Raw genomic sequence first — 17530 nt, forward strand, 5'->3', positions numbered from 1 at the left:
GAGCAACATCATGTGGAGATTCTTGCAAAGACTACCACACTGACACAGTTGGCCATGCTTTTACTTGGAGCTCTCCTTCCTTTAATTCAAAGTCATTACCAGGTCACTTCCTCCTTTAAGCTACAGGGCTAGATGACTTATTTCATTCATTCATTTGTGTCCCTCTTAATTTGGTTACTTCTTCAGGGATGAGGTTTTGGTTGATTTGAACCCCACATTTTCCCTGGGCTCTTATACTGCACACTCTCCTTATGGGTTTTCTCACCCACATCCCATCCTTTGAAGAACACCCGTAAGCAGAATTTACCAGAAGTAGCATGCAAGTTCCCAAACACATGGGAGGACATTTCATCCTTGACATTGTCATTTGGATATTACTTAGGAATGTAAAAATTGAAATTTATAAAACTCAGCTTTTTTTGATGATATTACTATATTCTGTTTATATGTTATTAATTTCCTCATTAATCAAGGTTTCTGAGGTAAAAATCTTAAAATTTTTATTCTACTTTCCATTTGTTCTTCCTCAAAACTCAATTTACAGTAAAGACATCTTAAAATTGCAAGAGTATATTACAATTTTATTTGAATGAGAAGAAAAGGCAAAGACTATTTTATCAACTCTTGGATAATTTGTTTATGGTCAAGCTAATCTCTCATGTTTTTTTGTTTAAGGAGAATCTGCCTTATATTTGCTCTGGGAAAAAAAAAAACAGTGCGATTTTTATCATTTCATGATCTCCCTCCATCTTATTACTAAACTTCAACTACTCTTATCAAAAACCTGTGAACCAGTTTTAAAACCTCTCTATCTTGCATACTCTGATTGGCCAATCCAAACCACCAATTCTATCTTCTGTGATTGGATACTCTTCTACTGCCATATTCCTCCAATACAATGTTGTCAATTTTCTGAATTACTATTAAAAATTAGGACATTCCTGCTTATCTTTGGCATCTGCTTTTACCTCAATCTGAAACCCAGATTGAACAGGAACCTTATCATCATGATCTGCTAAAACACCCTTCAGTGACTTGTTGGGTTTACAATAAGAAGGAACCTAAAAATATACCTGGTTTTATGAAACTCAAGATCTGAGAAGCATGTGCTTCTGCCACTGGTATCTACATAGCTTTTCCCATTTTCACTTCAGAACATATTTCAGTTTCTGAAATGAACTCTTTTCCTTTTTTCTCTCTTTCCTATTTCCTTCATGCCTCATTTGGAATCTGGTTTTGGTTCCTCCATGATACGTAAATGTCCCAAAGGTTTCATTTTCTCACATTTACAATTACTTCAAATTCCTCTTTCTTATTCTTTTTAAATCCAGTGATATTTTTCTTTATCCTTTCTTTCCCTTGGAGTTTGGCACAATCCCTGGCATGTATTAGACACTAAATTAACTTGATTGTTATTGAATAGAGGTTTTAAATATAATCTCTTAAAATAATTTTATACATAATTTGTTAGTTATCCTGAAGGAGCAATTTTTGCAGTGTCCCGTTTCTTTGTGGTTCACGAACATAATTTTTACAGCCCAAGTCTTCTAACGGTGTCAGTCATGTTTAAATTTTAGCCTTGAGGGTGTAAAAAAGTAGAATATCCTACTTTTTAGTATGATGTTCAAAGGATTTGTCTTTTTCATGTAGTCTTTTATTTTTATTTCAGAAGGCTTTTGGGCATGCCTTATTCTGTTTCTTTATACTTTCAGAGTAAATGTAATACAACAAAATTGAACTTAATTTTACTTCCATAAAATTCTCAGTTGATGTTATATAATACAAATCTCTTTTGAGTAGTCAGGATTATTATGCCTGTTGCTTTGGATAAAAACCAAAATAAATAAATAAAAATAAAGAAAGAAAGAATGAAGGATCCATATAAAAATTAAGAAGCTTGTTATCTTCCAATACTTTGTCTTCAAATCTATATAATTGTAAATATAAATGTTCATCATCTGAAGGTCATGTAGATATTTCAAGCTAGCTTTACCTACCTCTCTCTCTCTCTCTCTCTCTCTCTCTCTCTCTCTCTCTCCCCCCTCCCTCCTTTCCTCCCTCCCTCCCTCTTGAAACAAAGGCCAAGCAATCCTCCTTAAGGCAGCACTGCATTAAATAACATCATCTTTTGCTTGCTATGGATACAGTAGAATGACGAACTTGAAATTGGAGCATGTTAGTAAAGAAACAAAATCAGCTGTGCCACAGCAGCATTTTAGGAATTTTTTACTGAATATCTCATGTTAGACTAAATGTTCTACAGCCAATTGAGCTCTGCTAACCATGGACAAAAGATGGAAAGGAGGCCAAGTTACCTAATGTAGTAATTGAAATAAGCTTGGAGAGTTTGACCAAAGTGACCTATTATGTTTTTAATGTCTCGGAAAACCAAACCTAGAAATGAATAAAAATACAAGGCATGCTCCAATCAGTAAAAGGTTGTTTTAGCTTTTCATATTTAAAACTCACCTACACACACAATCACAAGAATTACTGTGGAGCATAGCCCTTATGGACCTACATGTGCTTAAACTTTCTGGTAATAATTTTTTACTTTTTCTTTCTATCTTTCTTTTTTCTTTTTCTTTTTTTTTCTTTTTTCTTTTTCTTTCTTTTTTTTTTTTTTTTTTTTTTTTTTTTTTTTTTTTGGTACTGGGGATTGAATCCAGGGGAACTTAAACACGAAACCACATCCCCAGCCCTATTTTTTTTTAAATATTTTATCTTGAGACAGGTCTGGCTCAGTTGCTCAGGACCTTGCTAAATTGCTGAGGCGACCTCAGCCTCTGGAGCTGCTGGGATTATAGGCATTTGCCAGTCACCTTGTAATATTTAATTTGATAACTTGTTTTAGTTTAGAGATCTTTTGGTGTCTGTTCAAAAGTAGGTTTAATTCTTTATAATCATAACTTACATATTAGTATTGCTGGTGGTATGTAAGAGTATGTATGCATTAGAGAGAGATTGGGAGAGAATTGAAGGGATTTAAAAATTATATCATTATCTTAATATTATTCATTATCTTAAATTCATATAATTTTCAAAAATACTAAAAGATTTTTGAGAACTCGATATTTGCCATCACTTAAAATATCAAAAAAAGCTGTCAAAAATCTAAAATATTTCAAAAATTTAATTTCAGAAATAGATCTTATTGATATCAGTATATATTAAGAATGTCAGGTGACTTTGGGAAGCTGACACTCATTTTTTGCAAAAGTTTCAGGAAGCTTGTTTAAAATAATTCATATGGCACTTGAGACCCTCTTTGAAAAATATTGTCAATATGAAAGAACTATGAAAAAATATACAAATAAAATATAAAGACAAAACCAACAGAGGCCAGAAGTGAACATGAGTACTGAATTATGTAATAAATAATAAAAGCTAAAAATAACTATCAAAATGGAGAGGGTATATATTTCACAATTTAATAATGAATAATTCATTAGAGAAAACATTACCATGAAATTATGTGAAAAACAATCACTAATATACTTGAATATGAGCTTAAGTGTGTCACTCAGAGACAATTTTTAATATTTGCTGTTAATATCATTTAAAATAATTTTCTCAGAATATGTATGTGTATGCCCAAAGATAGACACATAAATGTTCCATTTGTTTTAAATAGATTTGCAGTTCTTTTACCTTATCTTTTAAAAAATAAAATGTCTTGTTATAAGATAAATTATTTGGACTTTTGGTGTCCAGGAAAAAATGACACACATAAATTCTCATGATCATTAATAAAAATAGTGGAATTTATTTCTCTTTGACAATTTTATTTTATCTTAAAAATGTGAATAATCCAGAGTATATGTTCAAAAGTTAGTAAATATGTTATAAATGTACAGATCATACTCCTGTTCTGAAAATTTAAATCTTATCCTTTGAATTAGCTAACAGCATTAGACAAACTTTGATTTTATCCACATTATATTTCTGTTATTTCTTTCTTGGACTTTGTATCCACTGTGGTCATTCAATCATTGAGCCATTGGCATGAAATCAGGCATTTTTGACAGACACATAAGCAGAATATTCAAGATGCCAACCTTTACAGCACTGTATGTCAAGTAGGAGTTGCTATAGAGCCCATAGAACTAGGACACCAGAAAGAAGGATTTTAGAACTTACGGAGTGACTATGATGCCAAGGGAGTGACTCATACTCTACAAACACAGAGAGAAATTGAGGTATTAAAACAAAGGTGTTTCAGAAGTAATGATAACCTCATAAAAACCTAAGAATAAATTATAGTTTTCTAAGTAAAATAATGACAACTTTGGATAGCTTTAGAATGATGAGATAAGAACTGTGCCCAGTTCAGGAAATGACCTGTTTAAGGAACATTAGGTCGAAAATCACTTTTTCTAAGAGACAAAAGAAGCTTGAAAAGCCTGAATCCCTCCAAGTGGTCTTATTCTATTATTTCTATATGGATAAATTATATGTGCACTCATGCAGTGTTTCTCTGAATTGTCTGTAGATGTGAATTTCTCAAGAATGAGGACCATGCTTCATTTGTGTTACCAACTTTGTGCATAATTTAAAACCTAATAAATCAACCAATTTGGTGCTTCCTGAGGTCATATGGAGCTTCCTGAAAATTAAACTGTCAGATTGACATTTTGATGAAAATTGTGTCATTTAGTATACAGTTTATTTTCCAATGGAATCAAGTTACTAAACCATTTGTGATGCTGAACATTTAGCCAGGACTCCTCAGTGATCCCAGTTTACTTTGCAAAATGCATGGTTAGAGCATGTTATAAAAATAGAAACACATTTAATACTACATAACACAGCCAGGAAGACAGGCTAAGAAAAGATAGATAGATGCTCTCTTCAGAAACATTTTGTCTTGCTCTGTAACGAAGTTTTGAAAACATCTTATGAGAAATAAGAATGGACATTTAAAGTTTCAAAGTCAGCAGAAATTGATGTCCATGCTATTTTCAATGTCTATCTTTAAATTTGCCAAGTTTCTTATTCTTATTTTTGTTAAGGAAGCTGGGATTTGGTATTTGAAGCCAGATTAGCTAGAAGTCAGCTGTCTCCAGTTTCATTCCTGTGCTCATTGCATCCCATGATATTGATAACACTCATTAAATTCTGATTTTTAAAGTGATCCTTAAGAACTTCAAACATTCACTAAGACTTAAGCATGGTTATTATTGTATATTCAGATATGATTTGCAGAATTCATTGGTATTTCTTTAACACTACCAAAATCTTATTAAAGCTAAATTAAATGCATCATTGGCAACATTAATTTAAATCTTATTATTATTCTGTATTTAAATTCAAGAAGTACTACATTTAGTAACACTGCTTCTATATCCAGTAGAGTGTTTAAAATTTTGATTTAAATCACTCAATCAAAATTAATTTCAAAAAAGATGTTGTTGGGGAAAAATTCTTAATGCCTTCCATTAGGCAAAATATTTTCTATATTTTGTTTCTATTGAAATTTATTTTTTCTAATAGTTTATTTTTATTTATTTTTTGTCAGCATATTATATATAGTAGTGGGATTTGTTATGCCATATGCCATATATTCATTATGAATATAAAAGCCATTAACATAAATTGTTCAAACTCATTACCAAATAATGCTATGTCCATGTACAAATATACCACAATGAATCTGGCTTAGATATATAGTTATTATGCACTTCTTAACAATAAGAATTAATAGAAGGGAGATCAGTAGAGTAGAATTCGGGGATCAGAGTGAGGGATGAGGGGAGGGAAAATGTTAGGGAACAGAGTGATTAAGTAGAAATTCTTAAAATTTATTTTGGAAGAAATGGTTATGAGATTACCTGTGATTGCATTAAAGCCTACTATGGTTAAAAAAATAAAGAAAAAAAAAATAAGAATCAATGAATTTGGGATGGGGTTTTAGCTCAGTAGTAGAGTGCTTGCCTAGTACATGTGAGGCACTGGATTTTATCCTCAGTATCACATACAAAATTAAATAAATAAAATAAACTTATTTTAAAAAAGGAATCAACACATTTATAGTAAGGAATCTTAATAATTTACCAGTAACTATTGTGTTCTTTGAAATACATTATATACACTTTAAAGTATTTCTTGTATCAAAACTAAATTTATAGAAGAATATATGGAAGCAATGATTAAGTAAAAGATATCAAATAGTATTCTAATAAAGTTCATGGCTTTCTTTTCTTTTTCTTCTGAATATGTGTATATGGAATCGTAAAATTTTTTATTGTTAACTATGTCATGGAACTCCAGCTTTTTTTGTCTGAACATATTACTTTTATTGGCAGGAATTCAACAGAATTTAATGTGTAGATGGGTTTTGTTGTGTCATGCTTGGAGGATTATGTTATCAGTTTTTCCTTCTGATTTCAATTCACCATGGACTACTTCCTTTGAAGGTCATTTTATGAGAATAATGTGGAATCCTCTTTTAGAACTATTGGCAGCATACTCAGTGAAAATAAAATAAAAGTAATTCTTCTATTAGTTATAAGATGAATAGGTATTAGTTTCCTTTCAACCTCAACACTGATCCTGTTTTTTGTTTTGAGAAAAATGTAAAAAAAAAAATTAAAAGGTACATCAGTTTTTGAGTATATTTTTGGTGACCTCCATCCCAATATTCCATGTAAGGTTAGTGTCAGAATGCTTACCCAAACACCTACTGCAACATTACTTTTTATTAAAAGATACATTTTCAGCTAATTTTTATTAGTGGATATTTAAAAACAAGCATCTGGTTTGTTCCATGGTGATTAGAACATTTTTTAAAATAGAAGGAGATGAAAGGTCTTCTAACTTTTTTTTTCTATCACCTAAAGCAGAGAGGCATAGTAGATGAATAATTTTAACCCCTGTTCACCACTAAACTTATCTGGGCCCCACCTGTATATACTTGGTCTATTAAGTTCAAGAATACAAAGAAAAAGAAAGAAGAGGAGGAGGGAGGAGGGAGAAGGAAGAGGGAGGAGGAGGAGGGAGAAGGGAGGAGGAAGAGGGAGGAGGAGGGAGGAGGGAGGAGGCAGAGGGAGGAGGGAGGAGGAGGAGGGAGGAGGGAGGAGGGAGGAGGAGGAGGGAGGAGGAGGAGGGAGGAAAAGGGAGGAGGAGGAGGAGGGAGAAGGAGGAGGGAGGAGGGAGGAGGAGGAGGGAGGAAAAGGGAGGAGGAGGAGGGAGAAGGAGGAGGGAGGAGGGAGAAGGAGGAGGGAGGAGGAGGAGGGAGGAAAAGGGGGGAGGAGGAGGGAGAAGGAGGAGGGAGGAGGGAGAAGGAGGAGGGAGGAGGAGGAGGGAGAAGGAGGAGGGAGGAGGGAGAAGGAGGAGGGAGGAGGGAGAAGGAGGAGGGAGGAGGAGGAGGGAGGAGGAGGAGGGAGGAAAAGGGAGAAGGAGGAGGGAGGAGGAGCAGGGAGGAGGAGAAGGTGGAGGAGGGAGGAAAAGGGAGGAGGAGGAGGGGGGAAGAGGAGGGGGGAGGAGGAGGAGGAGGGGGGAGGAGGAGGAGGAGGGGGAGGCGGAGCAGGAAGGAGGAGAAGGTGGAGGAGGGAGGAAAAGGGAGGAGGAGGAGGAGGAAGAGGAGGAGGAGGAGGGAGGAGGAGGAGGAGGAGGGAGGAGGAGCAGGGAGGAGGAGGGAGGAGGAGAAGGTAGGAGGAGGGAGGAGGAGCAGGGAGGAGGAGAAGGGAGGAGGACCAGGGAGGAGGAGCAAGGAGGAGGAGCAAGGAGGAGGAGAAGGAGAAGGAGGGAGGAGGAGCAGGGAGGAGGAGAGAGGAGGAAGAGGGATGAGGAGGGAGGAGGAGGAGAAGGAGAAGGAGGAGGGAGGAGGAGAATTGGTTAGGCCATGAGGAGGGAGGAAGAAAAGAAAAATGTCTAATTTTTTTTGAGATGTTATTTTTCCCCAGTCTTTTATTTGTACTTCTGCTACCTATGGCATGAAGTCTGCTATAAAGAAAAAGTGAGAGGGAATGTGCTCAAAATTTCAGCTCCCTACATTGTAGCAAATCATTAAAGAGTTTGGCATGGTAGTGAAGAACCTACTTTAATTTTCTACATTTAATAAGTTTTTCAGTTTCTTTAAATCCATAAAGGATACCATTGTTTTTATTCCATTACCCAGGAAACAATTTTATATTGATATTTGGCATTTTGAAATTATTATGACCAATTTTGATTGCTTTTTGTTTTAGATAACTTTTATTAGTATAAAAATGTACCTGAGGCTGGGTGAATTTACAAAGAAAAGAGATTTATTAAATAGTTTTGGAGTCTGAATGTCTAAGATGGTATAGCTTTGTGTCCTCAGCCTCTGGACAGGACCTCATTAACACTGTTTGGCATCATGAGAGAAGCACTTGTCAGAGAAAGCAACCGCATTGCCAGACAACAATCAGAGAGAAATTCATGTGTCACAATCAGGCTTTCTGTGCTCTCAAGAGAACTAACTCAGGATCCCAAGAAAACTCCCTTAATTCTGTCCTATAGAAAGACCCTCCAGTGAGCCAAGGATAACTAGATCTCAGCTCTTAAGTCACCAACTTGAGGATCAGTCTACCAGTACACAAACCCCCAAAGACAAACCAACCTACATTTTAATATGCTACATGATTTTTTTTAAGAGCTCAAAAATATTTTTTCTATGCTACAGATGCTTTCATGATATATATTAATCATGGCATTTCTTTATTTCTTATTCTGTGCTCTAAACTCATACATATCAATATCTGGCATTGTTTTACATATATATTAAATTCAAAAAATTTCCATTATGACAATTTTAAGAGGTAGGGCTTTAAAAATTGGTTAGGCCATGACAGCTCCACCCTCATGTGTGGAATTGATGCCATTTTAAAGGGTCAAGTTCATCATAAAGCAATGATAAATATTTGAGGAGATGGGTGTGTAACATGATTTAAATACTGCAAAAAAAAAAAAAAACGTGTATCAAAGGATCTCATGGAAACTCCACTAACCTGAACATTTTTTATGTTTTCATGTGTTTGTTTAAAATAAATTTAATTAATTATACACAAAATAAAAGAGTAAGTACAGTCCCCTCTTGCTGTCTTTCTCTTCCACCATTCACGGTGTAATGTGGAAGCAAGAAGGCCTTCTCCAGATGCCAGCAGCTTGATATTGGACTTCTTACCCTCAAGAACCATAAGCCAATAAATTCCTGCTCTTTACAAATGACCCAGCCTCAGGTATTCTGTTATAACAACACAAAATGGACCAAGACAATAAGCAAACAGCTATTTTTTATTATCACTCTTCAACACTGATGGGCAGACATGTAATTTAATTGCCGCCTGTCAAATACCCCTTTGACATTATTGACGTTGATATTCAGAAACTGGCCATGTAAGAAGATGGCAGTTTTTGTGACACTTATTGTACTGGGTACAGGTGGCAGCAAAAGATGTGCAGTTCCATGGTAGAGGGAGGTAGCAGTTCTTATGACTAAGACATAAGGGACTTAGTTTTAATATTGTCAGCAGATCAGCACTTCTGCTAAGAGTATGTCTTAAAATAATTCTACCACCTCAGCCTGGAGCTTAATCAAAGTTTTATAATCTTCTTACCAACATTCAGCACACCCCTTCCTGCTTAATCTACTGGGAATGGGCTATTTTACCTATAACTAAGAATCATAACAGACTTCAAGTGACTCAAGTAGACATTGCAAAAATGATCACTGGACACACGCTAAGCATAAATAGTGTATATCATGCCCTTAAACAGTGAGTCTTCTTCATAAGCATTTGACCTCATTAGAGACAGTAACTTATAATTCTAAGAATCAGGTTTGAATGACTATAACGCAGAATTTTTATTGTTTCTGGATTAGCCTAAAAACAGTCAGACTTAAACCTGGAGCATTGTGAGGTTAAGGTTTATGGCTGCTTGAGACAGGGGTGGAGAGGGTGGGGGGATAAAGCAGGATAATGATTTCACCAAGGTGAAATCTTCTCACTTTATCCAATTTGGTCTCAACTCAGACATACCCCTGGAATTTTCACTTGTGAGAATCAATATATTTTCCTTTTTGTACAAAATAACTTTGCTCTGATATCTACCATTTTCAAAAAAACTTCTGCATCTCACATTGTAAAAACCAGTTCTATAAAGATGAATATAAAGAGTCCTTGCTTCCAAGCAGTAGGGAGGACAGACACTTAAACAAAGAACAATGTAATGCCTACTAGAATAAAGGTACTTGCAAAGGGCTGTGGGGGAAAATACAGCTTTTGTGTGAAACCTACATCAACTGGAAAGATTAATTATCAAGGAGGATAATTAATTGCTCTGAAATGAATTGTCAAAAATTAATTGAATAACTAAGTCGACAAGACCAGAAAGAAAATGCTCTGAAAAGCCTCAAGGTAGACTACAAAATTTGTAGAAATAGAAATTATGAAACAGGAAAAAATAATAGTTGAATAACAACCCAAATCCTCCTCAGAAGCCTGCCCTGCTCTCTTTACTTACAGCTTTAAAGCAACAATGTACTTTATAATGCCTATTCAAAATTTCCCTGAAGTCATTCAGCACTACAATTGGCTACTCATGTTTCATAATTAAACATTCAAGCCTAGAACTGTGATTGCAAAGAAGTAAATGCTTGGTCATTTTGGAACAAAATAAGCAAATCTTGAACATCTTCCCTTGAAGTCCTAACAATCATATTTGCTTTGTAAAGATGGAACAAAATGCTAAATACAATTTCAAGATTCAGGTGTCTTCTTAAAAGGTGCAATCATATAATTAATCACCACCGTGATCATTCATGAAAGATTGCACCCTTATATTGTTACCACTAGCTTAAACGTCTTAACTTTGTAAATGGTTTTCCTTCATTAAAAGACTGAAGTGTCCTCTTGAAAATTTTTGAAAAGAATAGAAAATCCATTAAGAAATATGTAGTATCTCAAAATATAGCAATAATAAGCAAAATTTGAGACTTTCTTTTAAGAACCTTCATACAGAAGTTTTTTTTTTTTAATAAATGGTGGCAATGATATTTGCTAGTTGCTATCAGAGTACTTTCTACTTTGAATTAAAATATCATGAAAGAAGGCAGTCTTGGGTATTCTGATAATTCATCTCAGCCTTTAAAAGATGGTGTGTGAATGTTTTTTTTTTTAATAACAAAGTATGTAGTAGAAAACTATTGAATTCCCTTTTTAAAAAGATATGAAGTTGAATAGAATTTTAAGTAAAAATGCTGAAATATGAATAAGCTAGATTTTTGGAAACATGGAGGCAACATAGAAATCTAAAAGGAAAATATATAGGTGAATAAAAGAACATATTTCCTACGAACTTTGTCTAAGACATAAGTTAGCTGAAACACTGAAATGTCTAATGTGGATAAATAGGACTCTAACATTAGGGATGATGGCATGATTCAGAGAGGTAACATTTAGTGATATTTTTCATTAGGATATGAATTTTACTGAGGAAATGTAAGTTCAGAGAGGAGCGTATTACTTTTCATAAAGCTTCAAATCAACCAATAACTGAATAAAAGAACGGAGGGGAAAAACAATAAAACTTAGATTTATAAGGGTTCTTTCCTCTGAGGGACTCAAAATCTCTTAAATATTGCTGACCTTCTCTTTTCAGAGAAATAGATGGCAAACTGCTTACTTTTACAGGTAAATTTGTTTTTTCAAGTATTTGAGATCACTCATTAGTGCCTCAGACTTCACCCTGAAATTTTCTACAGATCTTTGAAATAATGAGTAATTTACACAATATTAAATGAAGTGAATTAAATTACATCTATGAATATTGGCAATATGATATTTTATAATTAAATAATCCTCATTGCTCACTATATTTTAAGAAATTTAAAGTGTTAATTCACTGAATCCTTATCATAATAAAATAGCTATTATTGTCGATGACAATAAAAAGTGAAGTTTGGACAGGTTAAACACCTCTCTTGAATCATATACTATATGCCAAAGCCAGGACCTGAACTAGATCTGCAGGTCTCCTATGCTTAAGTATCATGCCAGTTCACCTCTTCATACATTTTAAATTTGGTCAAATATAGGGATTCAAATCCAGGACAAAATAGTTTAGATTCTCCTTGCTCCTTTCCCTTTTTGAATTGTAAAGGGAATTTTTTTTCCAGAATACTTCCAAGTCCTGCAGAAAAGAATGGCTTGCCCATACTTAATCCAATCACTACCAAATGTTAAGGAGAACTATTATGAAGGATTTCGACCAACACTTCTTACCTTTTAATCATTTACTTTGGCTTGGCATGACCTCATGTCATTGGAAAATATCTCGGGCAACTTCTCAGTTCTCTTACTGAGACTAGAAGATGAACCACCCATGTGCAGCCAGGAAAAGGGTCTCAGAGAAGACAAAGAGGAAGACAGAATTGGGGAATCAAGCTTCTGATCCCAGATATTCCAAACACAAGGACAGTTTCTAAATAACACTTTGACACAACCACTCACACAAAGGTATTTACTCTTGGGTCAATAGACCCTTATCCCCACCCTTGCATTAATAAAGATTAGAAATTATTTTTCTCTATATTTCTGAAGAAGACAAAGTTCAATATTTATGAGTTCAATATTTAAATGTCATCTCATCAATTACCTATAATGACAGATCAAGCCCATAAAACCCCTAGACAACAGATACCCATTGACAACCATCTCTTGGGAACTCTCTCCTTTGGGAGCTCTGCTTTCTTCCGGTGACTCTAATAAATCCTGTTACTTTGTTCTTATCCTTGTGTCCAGGGATTTCATTTTTTTAAAATTTTAAGATAAAAACTTACCCACCCAATGCTCCATGTTGCATTACCACTCCTTGTTTCTTCGTCTTGGTAATGGGACATTTACCTTCTTGTTACTATGGAAGGTCTGGCATCCAGAGAAGCTGCTAAGGAGTCTTCAGACAAAATACAGAGACATGAAGGATTTAGGTATCCATCAGGTCAACTTTGACCAGATGATATGAGACAAATGGGTGAGCCAGTATCAAACAGACAAATCCTTCTTCATCTCTCTCCAGGAAATGTCTTTGAGTTGATGGTCCCTTGCCAAATGGCCAAAGAAATCCTCAAATGGATTAATACCAGTTGTATCCCTCTGTAGATTCCTGTGAAGCAGCCATCGGTGCTGGCTAAAGATCAAATAACGTTTGGTAGTTTGTTCTTTTATTTCCTCTCTTTTCCTTTTGCACACATACTTACTATCCTGTCACAACTCCAATAATTTATTTTTATTCTTTGACTCAGACTCTGCTTTGTTAAGAACTAAATGGATATTAAACCTAATTGTATCAATACAGTTGAGATTCTTTTATCTATTAAAGAGAGAGATATTTGTTTAGTAGATAAACAAAAGTTTACTCCAGTGACCAAAGTTCAGTGGTGAAACATTGATTCAAACTTTGGTCGATTAAACTCCAAATTCTTTATTCCTCAATACTAAACTAAAGTGTATTTATGTAAGTTTATGTGTAATCATTGAACTTTCTGTTACAGAAATTCCAGGGAAAATAATAGGATTCCGTGTTAGGTTTTCTCTGGCTCCTTTCTACATTCAGAAAAAGAAAAAAAAAAAAGAGAGAGAGAGAGAGAAAGAGAGAGGGAGGGTGAGAGGGAGAGAGAGAGAGATTCTAGACACTTTATCCCTGTGAGAATTTACCTGCCAATCCTGGTAATTATTCCCAGTCTGATAGTTTGATGGACACTTGTCTTTCTCTCTTTAGTAACTATAATTAATGTTCTGTGCTGCAGAACAATCTCTTGGGATGAAAATCATCTTAATGGTAATGCTTTATTTCTCTAGTTCACCAGGTGTTCCCTCATGGAGAGTAGGAAATTAAATTATATAAAAAGCATGCACCTTAATTTATAGTCTGAAACAATATTATCAATCAGCCTACTCGTATGCAATACCAATTAGATGGGAATACTAAGAGTGACAGAATTTTACCTTTCAGTTCTATTGGACTTAAATTCTGTGGCCATATATCATTCCTTGTTTCCACCAATCCTTCATTAAGATTCTCAGACCCAAATGGTATCATAAATTTCATTAATTATGACTATACCTGTGACTGCCAAGTTATCAAAGCATGGAAGACTCAAGCAAAGAAAGGTGGAATTCTCAATATAATACACAAGTTAGACTAACTTAGGATCCTCATTTATTAAAAACAGTGGCATTCTGTTTTTAAACTTGAAGGCAATACATGGGTAAATTTTTAACTTGTGGAAGATTGGTCTGTGTGGAACAGAAGAGAATGGAGATCCATAGAGATTGGTGCGGATTGACAGACTGGCTTGAACAGTGAATGATTTGCATTTGTAAATGGAGTGGATTGTATGCTGTTCAGTATTTTCCAAGTGCAGGGACTGCTGGTGACCTTTCCTCACCATGCAACCACACATTCTTTGAGCATCATGAAAACAGTACTTTATTCCCAAGGCTGTGGGCATTGAGAAGGAAATTTGTACTTGGAGCAATTTGCTTAATCTCAGCTGAGTCTCCTGACATCAGTAAATTTCACTCCTTCAGGACAATCCACCTGTGATGTTCACAGAAGAGTCTAGAAAAGGGTCACCAAACAGTAGTGAGAATGATTCAAAACAGCTCATGTGCAGTGATCTCTGGAATGGTGATAGTGAAAGCCATCATTAACTCATCCTGCATAGAGGTAACTGGAACTTGTGTCAGATAATTTGAGGTCATGCTATCATGCTGATTGATGCTGATTTAGATACATGGAAGTGCAAATGTAATTGTAAAGACTTTGTCTTCTGTGATCCCCACACATTAGTTTCTACAGTTTTCTTCTTTAACATCTTTTAGTTCCAGTTTCCTTTTCTTGAACCCTTCCTACCTTTTGTATGTTTGTGTCCTATTCACTTCTCTTCTTCCTTCTCATTTTATATATATATATATACATACATACATATATATATATGTGTGTGTGTGTGTGTGTGTGTGTGTGTGTGTGTGTGTGTATCCAGAGTGCATGGGGCAGCTAAGAGTTTACTGTAATTTCTTTGCAATATTTTGTTAAACATTTGCATTCTACCCTAGACTTCCTACTATAGATAATCTAATTCTCCTTATAGTAAGTGAATTCTAAGAACACAGAGATTAATACACATCATTGAAATGTATAAGCATGGAGAAGTATACTGTCCAGTGTATATTTGTGTAGAAAGCAATCTTACAAGTAATGCTTCCATCACAGCTAATCTGGGTAGAGTTGAAAGTTCACTTCTGTATGTGTTTTATTTCTCCTCACATTCTGCTTCTCTCTTTTATCCCCTGCATAATGTGCTAGTGATGTTCCTCTACCACCAGTCCTTTTCATTCTCTGTCACAGATATGTGCACATATTTTCACATGTACAATTACATCGTAAATAATCAGATCTTGGATAAAAGAATCTGCACATTTCCTGCTGTATTCCTCCGAGGGCCACAGAAAATACATCAACAAAGTAATTGTTGAATTAGGAGAATATTTGAGATTAGGAGAATATTTGAGATTGAGTTCACAGCTACTACTTGAAAATTATTTTTATAGCATGTATTATAAATTTATATCTTTATTAAATACATAGATTGTTATGGCCAAAGTAATATGCTAAAGAAAAAAATTAGATGATCATCAAGAGGCTGTAAATATGCTAATGAGATTGTATCTTCTTTAATGTTGTGTGCTAGATGAACAACACATATTTTATCTAACTCTTTCACTTAAATATGTTCAACCAGTTGAAGATAAATTATAAATGGAGGAATTTGTAGTGAAAAAAGTTTTGCTTATTGCTATAGTGTTTTTTATCATCAAAATCTGTGATACCTGACCACTCAGTGAACCAATTAATTACTGTTTACTTTTCTCAGTGTTCAGAAATTCATTATGTGGTAAGTACTGAGTGTCTTTTAGAGTGATGATTTAAAAGGAATTTAGAGGAGCTATTACATTCTTATAAACATTGATCTGAATCTAATCAAGATCTGGGACTCATAGCACTTTTGGGAAAATATTGTAGATAGAAGAGCCTGTGAGGATAACAACAACAACAACAACGAAATTGTGAGGATACAATCAGCCAAATATACACCATGAGAAAATCTAAAGTGTAGTTCCTTTAAAAAACAAGTGTCTCCAACAGAGGATGCTATTAAATTTAAGGTGATCTATATCAAAACTCCAAAGTTATTTTTCACTAAATGGCAAAAACACTCATAAATTTACATGAAATAACAAAAAGACACAAATATCCAAAAGAATTGAGAAAGAAAAAAGTTGGAAGTAATCTCCTCCTTAGTTTCAAATTAGATTATAAAACTATTGTATTCAAAACAGTATTCTGGGAAAGATGGTAGAGTGGATGTAGGTGGCAACCTTTAACCCATCCATGGTCCAGAAAGCAAGGAGTAAAAGAACAGCTGACCAGAGAGATGGGTGACAGAGTAAATACTCTAAAACTCAATTGTGGACAGTTTGAGAGTTTGTAGTTTGGTTACTGCAGTGGAAAATAAGGATGGAATTTCTAACCCTGAACCTATACCAGGTAAGTCAAGGGGGAGTGTTTATAGAGAAAGAAAGAGAGGAAAATCACATAAGCTTACTTACTTAACAACAGATGGAAAGAAAAGATGACCAAGTTAAAACAGGACAGAAAGAGCAAAGAGAGTAAAAGAGATCAAGCAGTTTAACCCAAATTGTGAACTGAAAGCTGAGTTGGGTAGGGCAGCCATTTTGTAGAGTCGACAGCTAGGTAGCCTACCTGGAAGAAATTAAGTCAATATTACTTCTCTCCACCTTCAGAGAGCCACAAATAAAACTATAGGGAATTCCTATGAAGCAGGATGTTTCAATAATCCATCTAGAAGGAACTTGTAGAGGTGTCACTGCTGAAAACCTCCCTACAGACAAGGCGAGAAGGGTCTAGCAGACCCTGGAACTAATCACTCCTGTTGATTGCCAGCCCTGGCCCAGCACTCAACATAGCCTTGGTGGGAGCTCAGGCAAAACAGGCCAGCATATATCCCACCCACATCATGGTGATGGATAAAACCCTTGTGAGCTATACCACCAGACAAAGGCTTCAGTGTCACTGAAGGCTCCCAGCGTCACCGGCAGATCCCATGGTTGTAGATGGGCACAAGGAGCTTGGACAGCACCACCCTGAAGAGATTATAGCAGAAGAGAGTGAGCAACCATGTTTCTTGGCCATGAGAAGTGAGAGCTGAGATGAGTTGGGCCCATCAGCTGACTCTCTTTCCTGGTCACAGTGATGATACCCTGGTGATCTCTACAAGCCTGGGTGGAGGTGTCTTTGTCTCAGATGGCTCACAGAGAACCTGTACCCAAGGGCCCCATGGCTTTAGGGAGCCACCAGGTTTGCTTAAATAGCCATAAATCACACAGTTGATATTAAAGCAGGATATGGAGCCTTTATTCACCAATTGGCGGGCCAAGGGGCAAGCTGCAAATCTATACCCTTTGACCCGATCCTGTGGTTT

Source organism: Spermophilus citellus (genome assembly GCF_964194105.1).
Source record: "Spermophilus citellus genome assembly, chromosome: 6".
In the NCBI taxonomy this organism is placed as follows: domain Eukaryota; kingdom Metazoa; phylum Chordata; class Mammalia; order Rodentia; family Sciuridae; genus Spermophilus; species Spermophilus citellus.